This window comes from Nelumbo lutea, chromosome 2 (genome assembly GCF_056320005.1).
Source record: "Nelumbo lutea isolate HS-2025 chromosome 2, American lotus-T2T, whole genome shotgun sequence".
NCBI lineage: Eukaryota > Viridiplantae > Streptophyta > Magnoliopsida > Proteales > Nelumbonaceae > Nelumbo > Nelumbo lutea.
The window spans coordinates 79,718,485-79,730,459 of record NC_142685.1 but is presented as its reverse complement, the minus strand read 5'-3'; the positions used below and the strand labels follow the sequence as shown (position 1 = coordinate 79,730,459).

The following is an 11,975-nucleotide window of genomic DNA, read 5'->3' as shown; positions in this document are numbered from 1 at the left end:
TATTCTATCAGCTAATCTATCTCAGAATTCGCCCCTTAATTAACTAATTAAATAGCCCAGTTCGAAATGGGCTTTAGGCCCATTAAGCTTATATGCTCACTTAACCTTCTTAACTACTGCCCAGTTGGCTTCCTTGTATGGTGTGGGACCCAAGCATTGATCTACACATCAGCCACATGGGTTCGGCCCAACCTTTGTTACAAGGCCTGGTCGAATACACTGTTATGGACAGTGCACCCCCTGAAACCCATCAAATGGACTCTATGGGCCCAACACTTACCCTAAGTGGTCCCTAGGCTAAGCCATCTTGTAACACGCAGGGACTATGGGCAGATGCAAGATTAGCCCATCAGGTATTATCCTCAATGGTCTTACACTTAACCTCTCTGCCCATAATGATCATACACTACCTGACAAGAGAGGACCTCTCCCTCGACTACAAGGAACAGTGTTTCACTCTCTGCTTATATGGATCCCGGGAATTAAAACCTTCTTGCAAACATTTTAGAAACCATAATATATATACTTTTATATCTCATATAAAATATATTTTGCAAAACAAATCTCAACGATTGAAATCGGTTGCCGGTAGTCTTGGTTTCCATCAGTGAGAGTGCATCCCCGATCATTACCTTTGTCCGACAAAAGGGCTGATCCTGTCACTATGATCACCCACTCAGATGAATTCTCAGACTGTCTCAACATACCCAGGTTTTGACCCCCGCTAAGGATCTCACTGATTGGTATATCAAAGACAGCCCAATCCGACACCTAGTGCAGTATCATAATCGAGTCTATGGGTCGGGTGTAACTTTCTAGTTTTGCCCATCATTCTCCAAGGTCCAGGGCAATACTGAAAATCTGGTCCAGTTCATAGATTCAATTAATCATACACTGTATGTGCCTAGGGTCTCACCCTAGCAGCTAAGACAAGCCACCTCAATCGAATTGGTGGCACCACAATGTCAGCCTTGTCAAGATAGGTCTCCCGGACCGACCCACTGGCTGTGAATACTCTAAACTAACATGAGTCTCATTAAGTGTCAAGTTTAAGGGTATTACACAAAGACATACCAAGGGAACATGAATCAAATATGCACTTTTATTCATTTACAATAAAAAATTGAATCTGATATGACTCATTAAGGGTATTACATCATTTTGATTGAAGCTAAGGGCATACAAAACTGTCTAACATACAATAGAAAATTAAATCTGATATGACTCTTTGATGTTTCTTATTCTTGCATTCATATTGGGCTTCTTCAATGAATTGGGCTGCTGCAAAGCTTCCTTGCGAATTGAGCTTCTACTACTGCGAACTAGGCTTCTATATGAATTGGCTTAGACTTCAGGCTCGATTTTGACCTCAATGCTGTCCGAAACTATCAAAACTCAAAACATGAAAGTTGTATAGTTTTTCCTTATCTTTCTAATGCATCTTTAATCATCTCAATCGGAGTCCTGATGGGTGAGTTAATACCAGAGTACTGCACAGCATCGAAACTATGCAAAATTACCCGATTAGCCTTGTTTTTCACCCTACGCCTTCTTTCGTGCCCTAAATCGAAATACAAGAATAGTGAGTCCAATTAAGTACTAAATAAGTGTAAAAGACTGAATATTAAGGGATAAAAATATGATAATTTTTTTTTCTCATTAAGCATTGGGCAAGAGAGTTTTTCTTCTCCCATTCTTAATACACTTTCCTACGGGCCTCAGAAGCTCTATTACCCAAACAATCCAGAGTAGTGTTCTTAGCAACCTTGTCTATTTTCCCAGACATCAGAACCAGCATAAGGTTACGGAACTTGTCAGCATAGTTTGGGCCCTTAAGCTTATTATCATCCAACAGTTTAGCGAATTGTTCGTTTGCCATTTCTGATAAAAGGCAAAGCAAATATTAGTCCACAACGTAATTTGATTCATGTTTACTACATAAAGATGGCTTTTAATCCATGTTTCCTTTCCATTTATTCATCTCTAAGATTTCCTTCCTATCTCAGTAAACATGAATTTGATCCAACTAGCTTGGACCAAATTTGGTGCAAATTGGCCCAAGTTTTGGTGTTGAGATTAAGATTTAATTCAAGAATAATGATATAAAAAATAAATTAAATCAAGATAATCATAATTATCAAGAAAACGAAATCAGAGGGCTGCATTGTGATAATTTTGGACATCCTGCAAACCTACAAAGAAAAATTAATCGCTAATTGTAGAATCGAAATGTTCAAATTGTAGATCGTAGAACTTCTATCTACGAACTCTTCTTCTCCTCTGTCGTGCACTCTAGCAGTCTCCAGATGAATTAAAATAGAAAAAACTTAATCTTTCTATTATTGCATCACATTGAATCCTATACGATTTGAATAAAAAAAAAAGTACTTATAGACCAAATCGAAGAGAATAGAAATAGCAAGGTGCACAAATCTTGGCACTAGAAAGATTCGATTGCTATCACACGTGCAGCCCAAGATTTCAAGAAACATCAATAGAACAATTTCATAAATACAACAGAAAAATAAATATTTATTTTTCAGATCATTCGCCCAAAATCTAGGAACCAATTCCCAGAAAAACTGCTAACTATGCAAATTGGGTAGAACGCCTTTAGCCCATTTGCGTAGAACCAGATCTGATCTAATTTGGTTCAAGACTTGAACTTGGCTCTGATATCATTGAAGGGATAGGATATCCATCATATGGATGGTCGAACCATGCAATGTGACTGGGCAAAATTTCAAAAATTTTCTTACTCCCATCCGAGAATAGTATTCCCAATTTAGAAAATTGCACTTTCAATGTTTGTTCTTGAAACCAAAACAAACCAAATCTGAAACCAAGATTAGGGAGAGGTATACTTGACACAAAATCCATGCAAAAAACTCCTCCCAACGTAAGTGTTCACGCCCAAAGAGAATACCAAATCCTCCCTCCATTGAAGATGGCACATCTTAGGATGAGACAAGATCAGCAAGTGGTTTTTCACCAAGAACCTTAGATTCTTCAGCAAGAATCAAATGGGGTAGTGAGCACAGCTTCAGAATTGTTTCTTCTAGCAAGAAACAATATCAAGATCGAATCTTGATCACTTCCAAGAGATGGAGATCGAATAGGGTAGGACGGTAAGAGCAGAGAGAGAGAACTAGAGGCCAAAACAATCAAATTGTGTAACCATTTTCAGGACTGCCCTGCTCTTTATATATATCCATTAAAGAGATAATCTCCTAATCTGATTAGGAATTTCTTGATCCAAATGTTTATTTGGACTAGAACTCTTTAAGTGATAAGGATAATCCCTTATCTTATCTATAGATCAAGATCAACTACTTCTAATCAAATTAGAAGTTCCCTGATCCAAATCTTTATTTGGATCTGGACTCTTTAAGTGGATAAGAGTTATCCTCTTATTCTTATCTACTGATCCACACTCAGATTCACCCCTATTTAATTAATCCAATCAACACTGTTCCAAATGGGCTTTAGGCCCATTAAGCTTTCAGGCTCACTTCCTTTTAATGTTAGCATACTTGGCTCTCTTTGTATAGCATGGGACCCTATCATTGATCTACACATCAGCCACATGAGTTTAGCATAGCCTCTGTTACAAGGTCTGGCCGAATTCACTGTTGAATACAGTGAACCACTGAGTTCATCACCATGGGCACTTAATGGGCCCAACATTTATACTAAATGGTCATTGAGTCCAGCCATCTTATGAAGGCTTGGACTATGGGTAAATGCAAGATTAGCCCATCAAGTATAACCCTCAATGGTCTTACACTTAACATCTCAGCCATTAATGGCCATACACTGCCCGACAAGAGAGGACCTCTCCCTCAGCTGTAAGGTACAATGCTGCACTCTCTACTCACATGGATTCCAAGAATTAAAACATTTTGCAAATAATTTGTGAAACCATAATATATAAGTATATCTCTATATAAATATATTTTCCAAAACCAAATTCCAAACACATTTGAAATCCACTACCGGTAGTTTAGGTTTTCATCAGAGAGAGTGCATTTCCTCGATCATTCACTTCGTCTGACAAAGGGGTGGTTCTTGTCACTACGATCACCCACTTGGATGAATTATTGGACTGTCCCAACATGTCCAGGTTTTGACCCCCTCTAAAGATCTCACTGATTGGCATATCAAAGATAGCCCAATCCAACACCTAATGAGTACCATAATCGAGTCAGGGGGTCAGGTGTAACATTCCGTTTTGCCCATTTGTCTCCAAGGTCCAGGGCAATACTAGAATTTGGTCTGGTTCAAGGTTTCAAGAAAATTCACACTACATGTACCGTAAGTCTCACCCTGGCAGCTGAGACAAGCCACCCCAACCAACTTGGTTGCACATCAATGTCAACCTTAGTAGGATAAATCTCCCCAGATCTATCCAATGGCTGTAAAGATTCTAAACTAACATGAGTCTCATTAGTGTCTAATTTAAGGGCATTACATAAAAACATACCACAATAACATGAATCAAATATCTACTTTATTCATTTACAATAAATGTCATAACGTACATCAAGCTGATTGGAGCTAAGGGCATACACTATCTAACAGAAAATGCAGAAGAATAAATCAATAACAAAAGTAAACAAATAAAAGAAACTAATTAAAAAGCATGTAATTCAATCAGAGGTAGCAGTCTTCGAATCTCTCCTATGACCCTCAAACTCTTGAGCTAGGCCTTTTGTCTTACCTGGTCGAATCCCAGATCTATAGAAAAGAAAACAAAAATTAAACTAGATAAAAATAAATTGCAGAAAGGAAAAATTGGAACTAAAAATTAAAGAATGGAAATTAAATCTAAAACTAAAGTAAACTAGTTGGGATCCAAATCCATAAGTGGTAGTAGTGGCCTAGGCGAATCGCAAGCAGGAACCCCTCCTCTTGCCTGGGCGTTCTCCTCTTCCTCTACCCTTAAACTCCTCAAGATCAGCCTTTTGTCTTACCTCAGGGTAGAATCCAACCCCTTCTCAAGAACCTTGGGGTTCTTTTTATAGAGAAAGGTGGATAAAACAGGGATTAGAGAGAAAGAGAGGGGTGGTAGCTGGGTTTTAGCAAAAATATGGGTGCCCAATATTATGTAGGGCTAAGATTTGGGCACCCAGAATTGGATGGTGGAGATTTGGGCACCTAGGGCTGAAAGGTGGAGATTAAAAGGAGTGGGTGGCGCCCTAAAGTGAATGGCTGGTATAGAAGGTGAAATAGAGGGCTGAGTTCTAGTGGCTAAAGGCTAAATGGGGAGGATTAGAAGTTAGGTGGCGCCCTACGGTCAATATGCTAACAAGAGGGTGCCCTAGAATGAATAGTGGAGATTAGAAGGGATGGAAGATGGACATTTAGCAATTAGGGGTGGCTAGGGTTTGTTAAAGATGAAAAGAATGAGTGGAGAGACACTCTAGGGTTTGCTAAGGAGAGGGGAGTATGATAATACAAAAGGAGGGGCGTCATTCTGGGTTTAACAGATAGGAGGCGCCCTCCTGTGCTCAGTTTTTCACAAAAACACCCCCTTTCTCTGCTAGACTTCACACTAGCTTCCCAAAAACTACATTTCACCCTTGAAACTTCCCCAGTTTTCCCCAGGATTTGCACAAAGACCCTTAGAAGTTAGAATCTTGAATTTAACTGGGAAAATGGGACACTTTGACTATTTTAAGGCCTAAAATACCCCTGAAATGATGCCCTTAAGGTATCAAACTATAGAGTTATTAGGTTTCATGATAAAAACCAAGAGTGAGATAAAAAATGAAAGGCAAAGGAGGAAACACGAGGAACGGTGTCGAGGAAGATGAGCAGACACAAGTACAGGCACACACCCATTACTTAATGAAAAAGCAATGTATGTTAGCTTATGAAAATACCCTTTAAAAGGTAGGACAAAACGACACATTCATTCAGACATAATGCCACATCAGTAGCCATCAGTTTATATATTGAGTACCGGACCAATCACACACGAGCGAACAAACAACATTTATTATAATGACAAGCAAAAAACCGCTAATAATGACCAACACATGGTCATTCCCAAAAGGCTTTCTTGATCCCCATCAATGACAAAATTTGATATGCCATTGAACACACACCATCCACAAACACTAAGCCTTTAACAATATGTCACACCATTATATAGGGGGGCTTCACCCCTAGTAAGCCTTTAATGGTATCACTCTTTGCCAACCCCTTCCCTGTTGACAATAGTCAATGGGGCTTGACACCCCTCTCTATACCTTCCTCCAACAATCAAGGGGGATAAAACTCACAAGTTGAACGTAATTTTGTCCCTTGGCATAAAGGAAAAATACGACAAAGATGACTCTCAGTGTCTTTTGCCAATTCCTTCCCATCAATGGTCAAGAGGGGCTGAAACAGACAAATAGAGAACATCATTGACCATTAACAGGAAGCAAATTACCAAAAGACAGGGGGCTAAGCCGTGGAATGTAAGAAACTACCACTACGAACACAAAGCATACAAGATTTGTACAAAGCTATAAAACAGGGAAAATCCCCAAGCCCAATGCACACAAGAGAACCCACTATAAAACACAAAAATGAGAACGCAAAGTGATTATCGAAAAGCTCCCACTTACCAATAAGCAGGGGGGCTAATGTAGGTATATAGAGTTCGCTCAGACCCTTAGAGAACATGAAACACTAAATTAACACCAGGAGGGTGCATGTGAGCAATCCACAATCAACCTTCTTGTTGCGATGAACTCAAAATGCATATTGCAGAACCGTGATAAACCCATGCTTCACCAAGCCCATTCGATGCCCGAACCAAAGGAAACCTCAGCCGAACCCAGAACAGGGGCCCACACCTGTTTGAACACGCGATAAACCCACAACCCGTTAAACATGAAAAAAACACACGGCCTACTAGCTCATCCACGACCCAAACCAAGAGAAACCCAAGCTGAAACCATGGCCAGGCCTACGCATGCCCAAACCCACAATGAACCTACACCATCAAAAGACATGGCGGGATGCCACGTATGGTTAATGGGATATCGCCCGCTAGGCAGTGATATCATTAAATGACAAGTGTCTCACACTTGGTTTCTTGTCAGTCCAAAGCTCATAAGAACCTTTTCATCCACAATATCTCTTTGCAAGACTCTATGACAACTATGTATTGAGCATCTATAGTTGACAAGACTACACTTTTTTGCAACTTGGACTTCCATGACATTGCTCCCCTAGTAAAAGTGAACAAGAAACCTAATATAGATTTTTTAAAGTCAATGTCACCTGCCATATCAACATCTGTAAACCCTTCAAGTATAAGTTTACCACCACCAAAACACAAACATACTTGAGGACCCACATCACTGCTAGCCAATGCTCTTTGCTTGGATTGGAAAGAAATCTACTAACCACACCAACTGAATGTGCTATGTCCGTTCTAGTATAAACCATAGCATACATAAAACTTCCTATGGCAGAGGCATAGGGAATGTTCTTCATTTCTCCTATTTCCTTCTCATGCTTTGGACGTTGATCATTGTGAACATCGGAAAAACCGGTTCACTTTGCCACTTGGGCTGAAATGGAATCACCACCCATCAAATACGAAAATGGAGGTGATGGGACCTCCGATATTAACATCAAAAAGTGTGTTTTGTTTTGCTAATGACTCCAAAGCCCAGGCACTGGTCCAACCAGTCCGTGTAAAACCTGGCAGGGAGAGGAGAGGGGTTAGGCACCCCTCTCCCGGGTCCAATAGATAAGGCCTACATACGGTACTAAACAGGCATAGACACAAAAGAACGGTTAAGGAAATTGATAATAAAGAACAACCAAAAATACAAATATAAAGGATAATTTGCTCTATCACTTTTTTTTATTTATCCCCCTTTTTTTGCTTTAATTTTTATATTTCTTCTTTTTTATTTCCCTACAAAACCTTTTGTTATTTTGTTATATGAAATTACCTTTTTTTCATATTTTATTTATTTCATTTATTTTAAATTCTTTATTTTTTTTCTTTTTTTATGTATTTCTCTACCTTTGGCTTGTTTGCATATTCCTTGGCTCAATTTATTCATGATTTAGTTATTACTACTTTTTCTTTCTTTTTCCTTAGTTTAGCTTGCTCTCTCTGGCTCGTCATCATTTTCTCACTCTGAACCTGCAAATGCGAAGCTCACCCATGACTTTTCCCGGTCACTGTCCCCTTTCATCCCTTTCAGTTCTATTCTTCCTCCCTCTAATTCTTTATCATTATATTTTATTTTATTTTATTTTATTTTTTACTCTTCCCTCTACTCGACAAAATACTGACAACCACTTGTTTTCGTTGATGTTTCACAGGACGAACCCAAGTTGGACATCTCCCCACGGAATTGGCCATCTGAGAAGAAATCATACGAAGCAAACTAGAGATTAGCAAGCGATGAAACAAAGACATGGGAATGGCGTTCTTCACAACCATGGCTGATACAGCGTTCAGTGAATCACAAAATAGCATTGAGACTCCTCTTGAAAAATACTGAATTATACGGAGTCATCAAGGAAGAAAGACTAGGATAGGCTACATACCAAGGATCATGAAATGAAAGAAAATAAAGTAAAATAAAACACAGTTCTGGAATTATCAGTTCGCCCCAGATCCCGATTCAACCTTCGATATGAAATAAAACAGAGCAACCGCACAGTTATGAGGATGAATACAATTTCAATAAAGAAAGAAAGGAAGCAAAAAAAATGATACCAGTAGTACTAATTATCATGCAGAATAGGGAAAGCAACGATGATTTTTCAGTAGAAGATTAACAATAGAGACAACTGATCCAAGTGCCACAACCCTGTGAAATGGCCCCTTCCTTTTTTTTTCTCTTGCCATCCCCCTGCAATCAGCGTAGTATACAAACAAATCCAAACCCCTACTCCCTTCGTTAATACAACATTCCTTTTATGCGAGAGAGGTCTAATTCTACCTTCTTAAGACAGCAAAACAAGGTGAGGATTACTCAACCTGCACTCAAACAAACTGAAATGGGGAATGCATAATCAGAACTAATCAATATCTAGCAATTAGGGAAAAAGAAGTAAACAAAACTGATACTGTCGTAATCACATTAGGTGGAATGGAGGACAAGGGAAGAAGAACCAATCAACGTTCAATCATGGAAACATCAAATAAAAAAACAGAGGGAGTCTAGGGCGATCCCAACATCAAGCTATACCAAGAACTCAGACCCTATACTGCCTAACAGAAAACACAAAAAAAAAAAAAAACTAAGAACGGAAATTAAACTACTGATTACCAATGAACGAAAATAAAATAGAATACCAAAAAGAAAACAGAGCAGAACCTGAGGAACGCCATATAAAAGTGGTAGCACAGATAATGTAAACGGTTGAGTATCGCATTTGAGCAGAGGATGGTGTCAGTCGAGCATTAAAACAATGAGAGGAAAAGGAATTACCGATGGAATTGCATCAATCCGAATGGGTATTTCGGCCTGAGTTCGACTGATACTGTTAGTAACGACTGGTACTGGTGAGAGTTTCTGGGACAGGGTTAACAGGAAGGGCAAGGGTGTGCCGAAATACTTCTGGTAATCGTCCATGGCAGCGAATTACGTCCGATTCGTCGTCACTGTGGAGCAAAGGTGACGACGATCTCTTCCTCCTCTGAACTCTCTTCTCGCTCTCTCTTCTACCTCACTCTCTCTCTGAATTCTCTTCTCCTCTCTGAACTCTCTTCTCGTTCTCCCTCTTATTTCGCCCCCTCTCTCTCTCAGCTCTTCTCCCCACAAAATGAAGCGCCTAGGTCTATTTTTAAAGAAGACCCAGGCGCGGCTTCGTAAATTCTTACAAAATTTGGGGGAGGCTGATGGTTTTATTCACGCGGGTCAAAAGGGGATTAAAGGGTTAAACTGGGTTTGGTTCGATGGTGGGTAGCTAACAAAATTGACTAAAATAGAATCTTTTTGGATAGAAGGGTTAGCGGGTGAATTTTTGGCTGAAATTTTATAGGGTGGGGTTTTCGGACATTCTGTGTTGATTAGCAGGTCAGATTAATCTGACTAGGCACAAATTGGGTAGATCTAGAAGGGGTTCGATTCGGTTAATCTACAGGCTCAAAATGGAACCTTTATGTGATGAAAGGGAAAATAAAGGTAGTTTTGGGTAGTCTAAGATGATTGGTAAAATCAGATTGAGCCAACTGGGCCCGGATCGGGCAACCTTGGAATCCGATAAACCTAAAGCCTTGAAATAAAATCTTTGTGTGATCAAGGGTAAATGAAAGTGTTTTTGGCTGGAATTTTGTATGTAGGATTTTATGGGTATTCTGGGATGATTGGAAAAGTTTGATTGGCTTAGAGGTGATCAGATAAAGTGGATATGTGTTGTAGGTGCGAGAATGGTCGAAACAGAATCTTTGTTTGATGGACGGGTGAACAAAGGAATCTTGAATTCAAATTTCATGGGTAGGTGTTTGGGATGTCTCGGGTCTGATGGTTATGTCTGATCTAATGGTTAAGGTGTGAGTGGGGTTGATCAGGGGCCATCGAATAGGTATCATGTAGGTTTAACGGTGGATTTGAGGGCTCTCGGGGTGAAATTTGGGTTTTTTCGGGTGTTTGGTTGTTTCGGAGATGTTGGAAGAGTCTGATCAAGTGTTTGGGGTGAATTGGAGACTCAGGTGGCGGACCGAGCAAAAATAGTGTTGACAATCACCAAACAATTTGAAATGTTTTGCCAATGGAGTACTAATCAGTTTTGCTTTTATCCATGCAAAATCTCTCAAGCACCTTTTCTATGTAACTTTCTTGTGACAACCATAATCTCTTGGATTTTGTATCACATGAGATTTTCATACCCAAGGTTTATTGAGTTGGACCTAAGTCCTTCATGGAGAAAGACTTTCTTAATTGCTTTTAACCTATGAATTTTTGTCTTATCTTGGCCAACAATCAACATGTCATCAACATATAGCAAAATAATGATAAAATCATCACTAGAAAAATACTTAGTGAAAACACAATGATCTGAAGTTATTTTACAGTACCCATGCTTTGTTATAAATGATTTGAACTTTCGATACCATTGCCTTGGAGCTTATTTCAATCCATACAAACTCTTCCTTAACTTGTAAACCATATGTTCTTTTCCTTTGACTTCAAATCCTTCCGGTTGTTCCATGTAGATGTCTTCTTCCAAGTCACTGTGGAGAAAAGTCATTTTGACCTCTAATTGTTCAACCTCCAAATCCATACTCAAATTCAAGCATAATGCAATACGTATTGATGACATTTTTACTACTAAAGAGAAAATTTCATCAAAATCGATGCCCTTTTTTTGTTCAAATTTCTTCACAACAAATCTTGCCTTGTACTTTGGTTGCGAGCTCCTATCTTCATGCTTTAACCTGTATACCCATTTGTTCTAGAGTGACTTCTTACCCTTAGGTAGTTCCATCAAATCATAGGTATGATTATTATGCAAAGAGTTCATCTCCTCTTACATAGCCTTGAACCATTATTTCTTGTGCTCACTTTCTTGAGCCTTATGATAGCTTTCTTGTTCACCTGCATCTGAAGCATTATGTATTCATTTGGTGGATATTTTCCCGGTGGTCGATGTTCCCTAATTGATTTTCTTAATTCAGTTGGTGTTTCTTGAGGGGGCTACTCCCCCTATTCATCATTTCCATTGGGAACATTCTCATTATTTTCTGAGTTCACATTTTCTTGTAACACATCTCCACCATCATTTTTGTATACCATAGGGAGGAGACATTGGATCCAAGTCTGCAAGTTCACCATCATCTGCTTGAGGCTTCTCAATTTTTTCAAAGTCTTTAGTTGTTTGGTTTTCAAAAAAAAACCACATCTCTACTTTTGATGATTTTCTTTCCCATTGGATCCCATAACTTGTAACCAAACTTTTCATCTGCATATCCCAAGAAAACACACTGCTTGGTTTTGTCATCAAGC

At 39.2% G+C, this 11,975-nt stretch overlaps 1 long non-coding RNA gene across 1 annotated transcript; it reads right to left on the bottom strand.

The window, feature by feature from the left end:
• Positions 1–1,084: 1,084 nt before the first annotated feature.
• On the bottom strand, positions 1,085–9,788 carry LOC148871625 (uncharacterized). Its single transcript, XR_016106986.1, has 2 exons — positions 9,459–9,788; positions 1,085–1,561 (listed from the first exon to the last, which is right to left on the bottom strand). It is a non-coding gene; the product is annotated as an uncharacterized LOC148871625 (long non-coding RNA).
• Positions 9,789–11,975: the final 2,187 nt, after the last annotated feature.